This window comes from Neodiprion pinetum, chromosome 5 (assembly GCF_021155775.2).
Source record: "Neodiprion pinetum isolate iyNeoPine1 chromosome 5, iyNeoPine1.2, whole genome shotgun sequence".
Taxonomy (NCBI): Eukaryota; Metazoa; Arthropoda; class Insecta; order Hymenoptera; family Diprionidae; genus Neodiprion; species Neodiprion pinetum.
Window position 1 is genome coordinate 25,214,093 of NC_060236.1, and position 12,844 is coordinate 25,226,936.

Below are 12,844 nucleotides of genomic sequence, written 5' to 3' on the forward strand. Positions count from 1 at the left end.
GTCGATCCTTTTTTGGTAATTGCAACGCGATATCAGTTTGTTCGGTTTACTCTACTTTTTTTAGTTAAACGAAGCTTTAACGTCAATTTATCGTTGCACGAGCGTTAAATTTTCGCAACAGTTGCAAGAAAATATAGCAACAGTGATCGTAATGATAAAGAATAGTAACGGATACCAGACTTTCCGACAACAGCTAGAAAACTAATTTTCATTTTCTATCTGGAACAATATTTTTCGATTGTGGTAAAAAATGAAAATAGTTAAGGACTGAGCGGTAATCGGAACTAAAAATTTCTCTCAGTGCACTTTCGACGGGCAGTGCAAGCTGCTAAAATCGTGCCTGCGCAAAGATACGAATACCTAAGGTACAGAAATGTTATAGGAAATTTCCGTTGGTCTTACAGCAGGGAAATTCACCCCCAGAACAGGACCTTATACTGCTTCATGTCGTCCTATACGGCTATACCGAAATACTAATTACCTACGGAATCCCGAATCGACGGAGGGCGTCAAGCTGTGTCAAGGTCGAGGGCAATCTTCGCAGTCAACTTACCGTTCCATGTATGTGGTATCACTTTTTTTTTTTTTTCATTCCCAGCTGCGCCCGTCTGGAGATCGTCTACGTCACATCTGATCTTTGGAGCAGGGTCACGTACGGCTGAATCTTACCAGGAAACGCGTCACTGGGTTTCCTAGGCCAACGTATAAGGTACCTTGACTCTGACCAATCGTTTCGCACGGTATAAAGTAACATTGTGCAATGAGCAGATCTCGCACGACCCATGGAGGTGAGATGAACCCGAATATAACGTCTTGAGCACCCCCTGGTGGAAATAATTTCGACGCCTAACTGCGAATTTGATTTTACAATCAAGTAGCGGAATTTGGACTTTCGTAGTTCTGACGTAGAATTTTTAGTAGGTTATCGTATTTTTTTGTGAAACATAGTAGTATCAGAATTTTTCACAAATTATCGTCGTATTTTATAGATAATTATATAGAAAATGGCTGAGATTTAAATTTTGAAATGGATACAAGTTGTTGTAGAATATCGTGAAATTCCTGGTTTAGAAAAATATAAATTGTTAAGTTTTTTCATAAGATTCGCCTATCAAGGTGAAATCAATAACGTGTGACAGATTTTCTAAATCCGTTTGGATCACACTCGAAAGATTAGTAGATCAGTCGTCGAGTGTAGATCCAAATTCTGATGGGTATACTCAAATTCTCAGCCATAAGGTTTCCCTGTGAGATAGACACGACATCTAACGGTGGTTTAAAAATTCGTGGGGTTCATAAAAAGTTGTACTATTCAACAAAATTCTAAGAATACTACTACAAAAAAAATTTACGGTGCCCGGGTCTGAAACTGTAATTATATTTCATATTTCATTTTTATTACGAAATTTCACGAGTTTCTACAAAATAAATCTATTTTCTCCCTGTCGGAAATTGTAATCATGTTTTATAGAAAATAATAGATTTTTACAACTTTTGGTAGAAATTTGTAATGTTCAGTGTAAAATACAACGATATTCGACGATTTTCCAGAATGTTCCACACTTTTAGACAATTTCCTACGATGTTCGAATATTTCCTGCAATTTTCAACGAACTGCACTTTATTGCAGTTTGACGAAGAAATTACTTTCACCAGGGGACCGAGTCATAACTGTTACATCCTTTAACGTTCATTCATTCCTCATTGTCGATACGGATGTATGAGGTGTACGCTGTATAGTAATGACACCTGCACGTTATAGCCAATACCTAATATGCCTATATGCTTGATGATGAGATCTCACAAAGTTCTGAGAATCCGGACGATCATTTGGTAATTGTGGAAAAGTTGACCGGTAGGCGATTCGAGGAGCTGCGTAGACCGCTGATATCACCATACCTCTACAATTAGCGACAAAATCGATTTCCTTGTATGGAACAGCAACGATAATAATAATAATAATAATAATAATAATAATAATAATAATAATAATAATAATAATAATAATAATAATAATAATAATAATAATAATAATAATAATAATAATAATAATAATAATAATAATAATAATGATAGTGATAATGATAATAACGATGACAAAAAGGAACGATTCTTATACTCTATCGAGAGATTTGCTGTGCTAACTTTTTGCCTCACGTTGCTCAACATCAACGCCATTACAGCAATCACGAACGATCAGTAATGGACCACGGCTCTTTGATATCTCTTTGTTTTTTTTTTTCTTTTTTTTTTTTCATCTATTCCTTTTTTCTTTACGCCACACGGCTGACCGTGGCAATGGTCACGATTCGGAGCCAACTGACTCACCGGCCACCTCGTAAAACGGTTACCATGCGAATTTTACGGAGAGGAGAGAAGAGAGGAAGAGAAGGATTCATATATTACACATGAGTGTTTACTACGGCACGTGTACCACAATCGGTAGCTAAGAATTGGCAGATTTATTTCTTTAATATAGGTATAATAGATGATAAATATCCGGTACTACAAAGAGTTCTTGGCATATCTGCAGGGCCGTTATCTTGTAACACCTCGAGACGCCCAAGCGTGATGAGTTGACGGAGAAAGAAGGAAGGAAAAAACCAGCGAAGGTAACAATGCTGATTGTTATATAATAAGACTTGCTGCGATATCAGTTCATTGACGCGAGAGACCGAGGTTTTTTCCTTCGCATGCATACGGTACACGTACACGTATGTATGTGTCGTATGTGATAGACGATATTTGTACAGATTTTACGTGGGTTAGAGGTCGGCGCAGAAGCGATGGTTTCGGAACGCGGGTCACGAATTAATAGCCAAGTTTTTATTCGTCAATCAAGACTCGAGGTGTGTTGGAAGTCTTTTTCTATAACAACCGACGTGAACAACTGGAATTCAATTTTGGCAGGGATGGAGAGAGAGAAAACCACAAGTTATTTTCATGAAAGCGATAAGTCAAATTGAGTAATATTACACGTACAATAAGTATAATGTAATATGTTTTAACGTCTCCGAAGGAACGAAGTGAGAAAAATATCTGATTTGCGTGTGTCGAATAGAGGTACCTGATATAAAAAGATACGCGGAAGAATATTTCTTATTCACAAGTCTGTAGTTTAAAAGTCGAGTACTATATGACGTTTTCAACACATGCATAAGTGTAATTACCGTGTATGCGTCGTTTGCCAATTGTCACGGCGGCGTGTATTTCCTGGGTGACTGTCATCTACGGCTTTGCTAAATCTCAGATCAGATATAGGTATTTTGCAACGTTGGCGTAAACTCCAGGAGTGCAGGCTCACAGCCAGAAGCGCGGAGAGATCTCCTGGGAAATGTTTGTAAATCCTGCAAACTTCGGAGAACGCGGATCGATCTGTTCGGTGCAAGCCGAAAGAAAAAGATGTTCGTCGATGATGGGAAGAGCTGCGTCAAGGGATTTGGCGAAAGGAGAAACAGCGAGATATTTTGTGGTTTTTTTTTTTCTCCGTCACTAGCGAGTTTCGAATCTTGATATTAACTTTATCTTACAGTCTTTTTTTCCCTCAACGAGGCAACATCGTTTCCAGTCACTTATATTTTATTACCGGAATTATTGGTTTCCAAAAATCGATAAATCGATCAATTCCAAGAACACATTCGGCATGTAACCACCATTCAAGCTATCGAATTTACATGCGTATTATTATACGCTATAGTGACGATTGTAAAAATACTAGAGAGCGTTGTTACATCCCGCTGATCGGTAATGCCACGTGTTTTCTTTTTCTTTTGAAAATCTACTGTTAATGTCGTTCCGACATGCACGAAGCGATCATCCGCATCAACGAGGAAAGTATTTTGTATTATTATTCGTTTACTCTTGTTGTTGTTTCGCGCAACCTGGACGATAACAGACATAACATATCTATATTCGAACGGTACAACAAACAAGGTACACACTATTTGTTCAATGCAGCTATCGTGTAATATCAATATTTGCAACAAAAAAATAAAAAAAAGTGGCAGTAACATAAACAATAATACAACTCGTGCATGCATATATTGCAAGTTGTGCGTCATAGCGACTAAAATTATCGATGTATAATTATTCATCGTATGTATTTTACCTAAATATCATCATACGGATAATTAATTGCAGAAGTTTTAAAACTGCTCGCACCATCCGTCATCAAAGGCCAAAGGTATTAATCAATTTATTCGTGCTTTCAACAAGTTACGCGAAGTTTATTTCTTTTTTTCGTTGTAAAAGTCTTACAACATTTTTCACATGCGTTATATCAGCAAATACGTTTCATTCGTATTATATAAACGTTCTTGTACGGGGCTTAATTTTTATAAATACAATTGAACGACCGCGGGGAATTATCATCAGATTGGATCAAGACTCGGGACATTTTTCGATTAAGTCAGCGAAATTTTACAAGGTTGACTGATCGCAGATTTCACACCATTATCACAGCTGTAGTAAAAACTCGAGGCTTCGTAAAAATAGTACTACTATCAATAATCACCAACGCTTATGATCATTGAGAGAAGTAATTCTTCTGCAACGGCATGACTATACGCACACTGTCAATATTAGCAAATAAAGTATAATAATAATAATGATAACAGTAAAGCGACACACGATCTACACCGCGAGCAGTAATTGTGAATCACGGCACAAGCCATATTATGTTTAATCATCAGTAATACCAAGTTTTCACCGTTTGACGCAGCAAAGAAGATTTTAAACACCTTCTTCCAGCCAATTCAATCGAGACGGATTGTACAGTTTCGGGTATTTTCAGTCTTAATGTAGGTCTCGAAATCACAGCAGGTACTCGATCCTTCGATTGTCGAAGCCTTTGATAAGATATCCTTGTGCTCCTAGCGGTGATTCGTGAAAGTTGCGTGAGACCAAATCGAGTTTTCGGATATTTTTAACGGCGTGCAAGTTGAGTTTGAAGAGTATACCTAAGCATGAATCCACGAGCCGCGAGATCGGATAATTGACAAACGTCGAGATTTACAGTGAAAAATAAGACGCGCATTAATTATATTTGAGTTTTGCATACATCGCACGAACATTGTCCCTGAACCTGTTTCCGAGTTTCTTGACACTCCCCCCACGATTATATTATAGGTATACCTTGTACTGCGCAGAGAAATACGCACATGGCGCATTTTACGTGCCAACCGCTAGTGAAAGGATTGATTCTGAAACAGCGATGTTTCTCGCAAATTATACAATCCGTTATACAGTCATAAAAATCCCAGTTATCTTTACTCACAGTTATTTACAACCGTGGGAATAGTTACTTGACAACTATGGTCGATCAACGACGTCATTTTATGTTAATTCTGATGTTTTCGAGAAGTCTGGATTATACCGTCCTCCGCGATCTTCGAACAAAATTTCACGACTAAAAATTCTGCAAGCTGAGTTATAATGTCGCACAGAAGCGAGAAATCAGCCTCCAACGTTTCAACGTTTCGCATCAGCGATCGTAGAATCCTGAGAGCAAAGTATACCTGTATGTCAAGTATGTAATACACCGAAGTAGATCCCGACAGAAGTAAGTTAGCACTTAGTGACACTATCACGCCTAGCATTAGCGTAGCGCTCATTTAATTATAACAGCGGAAAAATTCTTCACGTGGTTCACAGCTGATATTGTACAGATGTCACGTACGAATCGTATGTACATGTTTAGGTGTATAAACCGTTTATACTTGCTTGAAAAATTTACAACTTTCAGATGACGTTCGCTACTGCGCGTGTACGTGTACAGTTCGGAACAGTGATTCTTAGACGGATAACTTTTTGGCAAATCAGTTATGTTGGCAATGGAGAATTAGCCCGCAGCGCCACCTCCGGCCGGCCACGAAACGGACTCAATTATCGTAAATATAACATAACCTATTTGAATTTTGTATTCTTACGTTATTTTATGTAAGGCTCTTGGTAAATGTAAAACAACTCATTTGAATTTTGTATTGTTAGGTTACGTTGTGTTTACGAAGATGCCTGTTTCACCGGCTGTCCGCTGGTGGCGCTGCGGGCTGATTCTCCATTGCCAACGTAACCGGCTTGACGAACAAATCACTCGTCTCAGAATCACTGTCGCAAAGTGTATCCAATGAAGAGGGCGGTTAGACGCGACGCATCGATCAGTCGGGTTGAAAAAAGAAATAAAAAGTTCTGAATACCTGTATCACTTGAGAGATTAGTCAAGAGTCTACTTCAACGAGCCATATTTTTGCATATTAATCTTGGTGTATATCAAATCTTGTCTGGCGCGCATCAGGAGACGATAAGGGAATCAGGAAATTCAGCAATTATTATTATCAATCTTTTGTGCACTGCAAATATAAAACCATTATGCTTAATCGTTGCGTAAATGGACTTTGCGTTGAAAATATATTATTATATCCGACAGAATCACAAGCTGTGATCAATCAATCGAACAATGCTATTGAAAATAATCCAATCGATAAAACGATAACGGGATGTTTTTTTGCTGGCGATTCAAATCTTCTTATTAGTTAAAAAAAATATATGTATTGCCACTGCGATTTTTTCTCGCTCTCTCCTACTATACCTCAACTTCTTTCATTTTCTACGCTTCTTCTTACTCCTCTTTATTTTCTTATTTCACACTGACTGCAGTCGTAAATCACCATTTACTCACGCTTTATGGGTGCTGGCGCTGAGGAAACGTATAAAGAGTCTAGGGTAACTTAGGAAATCGGGACTGCGTCAAGACTCCACCGTAATACTTTCTTCTCTGCGTGTACCACTGAATTATACAAGTTATGCATCCATGAAGTTGCCCCCTGATAATCAGAGCACCAGATTCTCGCACATAAAAAATAAAAAAAAAAAATCACCAACCGAGCTACGTTGACGTTAAAAAATCCATATCACACCTTATACCCTAATGGGGTCAAAGTTGATGAAAAAGAAGTAGGCTATAAGAGTTTCTCAGTTCTGGTTTTGACGAAAATTATACTGGATGTAGGAACTGCGTAGAATTTTCGCTTGTGTGGTGTTTCGAATAAAATCCTGCTTCTCGAAATCATCAATATTATATAATTTATGATTTCCGAAGATTATAACGTCTAACCGACAATGCGCTCAATGAACTCAAGTCGTTCAAAGATACCACCATTCATTTCTATGAACGAACTGCCCCACACAGCATTGATGAACCGATAACAATCGCTTGTAAGAAGTATAAATTGATTTAAGATAATGCACGTATAGTGTAGACTATTATGTCACTTTCAATCTTTTCGAATGTATGATTTACGGCCTCACCGTCACGTCATTTACATATTCTCATTATTCTAACATATTTTAGAATTCACTTGAGATCTCGGTGCATGCGGAAAGTACCTTACTCATGATATTCGAACGAAGAATAAATCAATGAACAATAGCTATAATCCCGTAGTTTACGGAATCTAAGTTCTTTTTATCAATCCCCCGAATCTCTGGTCTGACACTGTCGATTCTCACTGCCTTGCAATTAGGGGTAGAATATAGTAAAGGAGGAAGAAAAAATACTTGGCTAGGTGCCCGTGACGTGTATAACCGCTACTTTCATTCGCTCGTTTTTGTAGAACAGTATATTGTGTAACAATGAGGAAAACTCGGTCTTTTTGGGCCGAGTGTAAGTTTGCAATAATCAGTCGTAGGTGAGAACGCATACGAGTCGAAGACAAATATTGCAAATGCGCGAGGCGAAAAGACCGTTGACTCCTTGTTGCACACGATTCATTACGTAACAAGACTATGTTACGCGTTTTTTTACGCAATTGTGGTTAGATTCGCGTAATGTCAAATTTATTCGCGACAGCGCATGCGCGCAGTACAGAAAAGATCACTTTCAACTTCTAGGACTGAAAAATGGTCTTTTCAGTACTCCGCGCATGCGCATTCACAGACTGACTCGACCGTTCTAGAAACGAGTACTTTGTGTACAGAAAACACGCATGAAAAAACGTGTAAAACATGCTCGCGTTATATGAATACCGTTAATCGTTAAGAACGTGAATATAAACGTTACATCCTATATCGATGTTCAATCAATGGATAGCTATTTAATTAGACGAGATTGACGATGTTGTATCCCCGAAATCCCAGTATTTTAAATTTTTATCAACACTGAAACTGCAAACGCCGGCGAGCCGTCTGTTTGTCTCTTTCGTTGATTAGTTACAGTCAATTAAATATAGACGGCAAAACTCGAACATTAAACCGTCAACTGCGGAGATATTTTTCAAACTAGGCGACGAGCTTCGTTTTTTCCAACTTTTAAACTGTGCCGGTTAATTCGAATAATATTTTCAACATGAAGAAATGAGTATTTTTATTATAGCCTTTTCTCCGTTGTGTTATATCGGCAAGGATTATCTTATTAATTTTGCATCACATGTTGAAATTGCCTCCAATTTACTAAATCGACGTCTTGACTGATCGCTGCGCACTCACATCAGTGCCGTGTATAATAATTCGAATCGTTGCATCATTTTTTTTAGCGATTTGCGCCGCACACGTTTATAATTATCCGCTTGTAAACAGGATTAAACTCCGCGATAAGGTCAGACGTTACGATCTTAAACCGTTTAGTCGTACAATTGGCAATACTTGCAGGCATGGTGATGGTTTCCTAGATGAAAATACAAAGAAGTGTACACTTCGCAATTCACAGCCAAGTGTGGATTGTCTGCCTACACCTTACCAACACCTACGTCATAACGTGTTACAACTTCGTCGCAACTTTATTATTATTTTATGAGAACCGGCAAAGATGGTGCAAATACGTATTGACGTTGAATATATGCCGTATTCGATTGCGGCACTGAATTGTATAAACGTCGGTGAAAAATAGGGCGAGTCACAATCAGATTTTCATCATTGACAATGACAGCTGGGCCCCATCTTCATATTCCGGTTCGGTTCGAAAACCATTGTTAAATATTTTGTAATTTAGACAACATATATCTACATTATAGAGAGAGATAAACGTTTTTCCATCCCGTACATTTGACACTCGAACTATTCAAGACACCTGATTATAATATCTGACACATCGTTCACTAAGCGGTATATCATTTTCTGTCCATTATTACTTCAAACAGGTTCAAAACATCGTTACGTATCTTTCGCATCACGAAAGACAGTTACGGAATTTGAGCTGCTGAGATTGTCAGAAGTGAGTTGTTAGTAAATTCCGAGGTTTACTTTAAACAAGATCGATTATGACGCAAAAATTGTCCATCGACTTTATTTCAGCCGTGACGACTAGCTCGATTTTAAATGTCAGTGGCAGTAGGATTAATTAGACTATTGACGCTCGGAAAGGTTCCACATCACTTCGTCAGAAACAAATTTATCGAAATTTCACAGGTACTTTCGAACGATTATGAACGGATACGAATAATTTCGGATAAACAATTTTTCTAAGAATTTGGAACTTGACAAAATATACCGTGTCCAATTTTTCTCGCCACGGTAGGTTAGAAAGAATTCAGAACGAGGTTAACGAGCCTAACGTAATACCTGGCCGTGTATTTGATGAAACAGATTGAAAGAATCCTTAAAATGATACTAAAACCAAGAATAGACGACTAATGTCAATTCGAAATTTAACATCTTGTTCACAAGCAACTCCATGGTAAACTCCACTTTTTCACCTATTTCGCGAACCTTTGATGACACTTTTTTCAAGCAAGGAGCCTGATGTCAGCCCTACTAATAGTCCATTGTCAAAAGTTTAATTAGCCGTGATAATCGGCAATAGATGTGCGTACACATAGTTTTTATAAGATCATTATCTCGACCTCGAAGCTGCAGATAAATATACTCACGGAACTTAAAAGTCAGCGTTTTAAAACAGGTTTTATACATACATATAGCTATTGTGTTATGCATCGTTAGACGCTGTGTACACATATTGACGTGCCCATTTTTATACACAGTTTCGAAGTAAGAAAACAAAATATTTTGCATAATTCACGCGACGATGGGGAACTTTGTTATTGCGACGCAAAACTGTGTAAAAGTATAATTGGACAACAGTATTTATAGCCCGAGAGAGCATGATAATACTGTATTTAATACAGCGCGACCATTATCTGACAGTCGTTTAAATGATCCTACGCACCGTGAATGTAGATTCCTATTATTTCAAACATAGGTATACCTAATTATGCATACGGTCTCAACACTATGTTAACGGAATTTATACTGTACAGGACAATTAGAATTATTTAGACGACAGATGTCGAGGGACTTAAATCGTGACGGTGACACCATTGTGCCGTTTCATTGCGCCGTAGGTGAATAATGCAACGCCCAGTTGTATCCAATATACGTACGTTTTAGAATACACGCGTATATTAGTATTCTACATTCGTACGGTATTGTGCTTGTTCATAACTGCTCATTGTGTACTGTTTCACAAAATCGACTCTTTCAAAACGGATCAAGATCACTAACGAGTTAGAAATGTGCTGATTAATCTCAACGCGTAAGAATGACTGTTACGTGACTGTTTTTTTTTTAAATTTATTATTACATTATAGCACGTAACGATTACTGTTCAAAAAAAATCATATACCTTCTACAAAGAATATGCAACGCTGTGCTGTTAGCTTATCTGCGATGGCTGTTGCCGTGAACTCGGATTCGTAAAAATTGCTAATATTAGCTAACAATCAGAAATTTGAAGATTACACTGACGCTATTATTCGATCAAAGACATACCGTCAGAGTCTGCATGGCTTTTCTCTGTCAGGCCGTTACTCACGATCAGAAGAAACAACAGGGTCAAGAAACTGCGATGAACTGTTTAATAAAAACTTCATTCCGTTAACGAGCAAAACTGCGAGAATAATGCAGATGAATTTCAATCTGGCACGGAACGCGTATGGACCACGCTTTATGAATAATACTAATTATTCATTACAACGTACGACCGTAATTTCGGGTATATTAATAACCGCGCTTCATGGGTCTCGTCGAAAAATACAAACACAATAACTGTTTCCACGCGACTCGAAAAATATATTGACACCGTTGAACCTTGAGTACAAACATTAGGATGCGTCACATCAAGAGTCGTACCAGCGCAATATTATAATATTGTTTCAACTATCTATTTATTCGTGAAATATCATCTGCCTATTGCAACTGTATACGTCCGTCGAACAAGTGTTTCGTCCTTCGAATAAGTTTTTATTGAAACTGTGAACCTTGGGCTTGAGTCTGATACCTATGACTATATACAGTCGGCGCCCTCAATAGGGCCGCTCTCGGGGCTGTAGGGAAAGATAATCCCGCTCGGTGTGTTACCACCTCCACGCGCTGCCTACAGATTCATTTCATGTCGTCGTTTTCATTTTCTGAGCGATTTGTACTTTAAATTTGAACGTACTTTTCGAGCCTTTCCCCGAAAAATACGAATTTTCAACCAAAATACATAACCACGAAAAACAAATGCATTCTTTTCAAAGTTGAAACCATTTCAACGCAATTTTATTGGAACCTCAACGATCCCGACTTCTCCCCGGTCCGATTGACAATGAGAGTGGCGAGTTCGGAATTCAACGAATCTCGTGACAAGACTAGAGTGGGGGTAACGTTCGGAGACGGATTAGGGGACGCGGCCCTATTGAGAGCGCCGACTGTATATGTGAAACTGGAATTATTCGAATGCCTGTTTAACGGTTCGCGGCAGATTATATAACTTGCAGTATGAGAACTAGAAGATTCGTCCCACAATCGGGTTTAGAATTTTACTGTCACAGTTAACGTTATTCAAAATTTCAATTATTACGGACATGAAAGAAAATAATGTTAGACGAGCCAAAGGAGATTTCTCGGTTTAAAATTTTTTTAAACTAGCATAAGGAGAGACATATATGCATTACAAAAACTTTATTACCTGTTATACGTACGTATTCACCGTTCAGTTATCTGCTGTACGAGAGAATTTATCAATCGTGAAATGCTAAGCCAAACCAAAATTTAAACAAGTCAATCGCTGTGACGAATCAGAGTTTATCGTAATTGATAACATCGCGTCTCTTGTATTTATAAGTGCCAGACAGGAGGTCTTCAAAAAAGATTGTTCCAGACTTGTGACGCACCTGTAATAAAAAAAAATTTTTTCTTCTACTTTACTAAAGGTTTCGTCATAATTGGCAATACTTTATCGAATATTCCAGATCGTCCATACCTGAGACTACAGTTCTTCGAATAAATATTAAACCAACATATTCGAAAAAATATTCACACTCGCATTTGACAACTAGAAAAAGAAATAAATAAACTACAACGCTATTTGGGATACGAATATTCGTCAGAATCACACAAAAACTAATTCTTTCGTCTATTCGAATAGGACATAAATCATAATTTTTTGGATGAAAACTTCATGGTTCCGCAACTCAACGCATGACGAACAATCTACTAGAAAAAGGACGATCGATTTTACGTTCGCATTCGGGGATTGGAACGGAATTTCAGTCGGTCAAGAAGACATATGGCACAAAATGCAACCGTTGATTCAAACATTTACGCTAGCCATTTACCATCAGGGCGTTCGAATTTCTTTAACGGGTAAGAATACATCGCGGACAGTTCGATCTTCGTTTAAAGCATAGGTCCATAGTTAGAGGCCATAGATACGTACATAATTAGGCAGAAAAAACCCGGGTGCATGAAAGAGACAAAAAAAGGGAGCAACATTTTTGGGTTATAGGGTTTTAAAACTTGATTCCTGGCCTCGCCGGATAGACTCAGAACCTGGCGTAATCTGTACGCACATACATATCCGTATAAAAATGAA

At 38.0% G+C, this 12,844-nt stretch overlaps 1 long non-coding RNA gene across 2 annotated transcripts; it reads left to right on the plus strand.

The window, feature by feature from the left end:
- Positions 1–4,676: 4,676 nt before the first annotated feature.
- On the plus strand, positions 4,677–6,497 carry LOC124219409 (uncharacterized). Of its 2 annotated transcripts, none has more exons than XR_006883379.2 (3): positions 4,677–5,682; positions 5,744–5,888; positions 5,989–6,497. It is a non-coding gene; the product is annotated as an uncharacterized lncRNA (long non-coding RNA). The 2 variants fall into 2 exon arrangements; XR_006883378.2 differs by having other exon boundaries at positions 4,677–5,560.
- Positions 6,498–12,844: the final 6,347 nt, after the last annotated feature.